This window comes from Schistocerca piceifrons, chromosome 2, assembly GCF_021461385.2.
Source record: "Schistocerca piceifrons isolate TAMUIC-IGC-003096 chromosome 2, iqSchPice1.1, whole genome shotgun sequence".
NCBI lineage: Eukaryota > Metazoa > Arthropoda > Insecta > Orthoptera > Acrididae > Schistocerca > Schistocerca piceifrons.
The window spans coordinates 935,228,225-935,229,499 of NC_060139.1; the positions used below are offsets into that span (position 1 = coordinate 935,228,225).

Below are 1,275 nucleotides of genomic sequence, written 5' to 3' on the forward strand. Positions count from 1 at the left end.
CTAGTGTAACAACTGTACCGACGTACGTAGCCTTGGTTTAGAGGGAAGCAGCTGTTCAGCAGGTCCCTGTGGGAAAGACGAGTCACGGTGGGCGCTGCGCCAGTAGTTCTCCGTGCGGGAGGCTTTACTGCGCTCGTTAGCGAGCTGGTAATGCCTGGCCAATAGCGCGGCTGCAGCTGAATTTGCGAACGCGCAACTGTTACCTCGCGCCAAGGATCACGTCGGCGGTGACAGTCGCGTGTTGCAGCTGCGAGTATTTCTGGACCGGGAGCGTGACAGCACATGTCTAACAGCAGATGCGGACTCCCTCCTCCCAGACGAAAACTAGGCCATCAAATAAAGAGGTACAAAAATATCTGGAGAGATTCCAGTGGTCAAAGGGTTCTTTGTCTACACCTACATGGATACTCTGCAAAACACATTGTAAGTGCGTGGCAGAGGATTCATCGACACATCTTCACAATTCTCTAGTATTCCAATCTCGTATAGCGCGCGGAAAACACGAACACACGTCTTTCCGATTTCCTTTATTTTATTATGATGATCGTTTCGCCCTATGTAGGTCGGCGTCAACAAAACATTTTCGCGTTCGGGGGGAGAAAGTTGGTAATTGAAATATCGTGAGAAGATCCCGTCACAAAGAAAAACGCCTTTGTTTTAATTACGTCCACCTCAAATCCTGTTATCATTTCAGTGACCAGGACCACTCTTTCCCCTATTTCGCGATAACACAAAACGTGTTGCCCTTCTTTGAACGCCAACGGCCGTACCATGTTGAATACACCGGTTCTCGTCGGATCACCGAAGTTAAGCAACATCGGGCCTCGTTAGTACTTGGATGGGTGACCGCCTGGGAACAACGGGTGCTGTTGGCTCCCCTTCATTAGCCGGCCAGTGTGGCCGAGCGGTTCTAGGCGCTTCAGTCTGGAACCGCGCGACCACTACGGTCGCAAGTTCGAATCCTGCCTCGGGCATGGATGTGTGTCATGTCCTTAGGTTAGTTAAGTTTAAGTAGTTCTAAGTTCTACGGGACTGATGACCTCAGATTAAGTCCCATAGTGCTCAGAGCCATTTGAACCATTTTTCTTCTTTGAACTTTTTCGATGTGCTCCGTCAATCCTATCTGGTAACGATCCCACACCGCACAGCAGTATTCCAAAAGACGACGGACAAGCGTAGTGTAGGCAGTCTCTTTAGCAGATCTGTTACATTTTCTTTCTCCAATAAAACACAGTCTTTGGTTAGCCTTCCCCACAACATTTTCTATGTGATCTT

At 49.0% G+C, this 1,275-nt stretch overlaps 1 non-coding gene across 1 annotated transcript; it reads left to right on the forward strand.

Annotated features, from left to right (window-relative positions):
- Nucleotides 1-756: 756 nt before the first annotated feature.
- On the forward strand, nt 757-875 carry LOC124778041. Its single transcript, XR_007015829.1, has one exon. It is a non-coding gene; the product is annotated as a 5S ribosomal RNA (ribosomal RNA).
- The last annotated feature ends 400 nt before the right edge of the window (nt 876-1,275 follow it).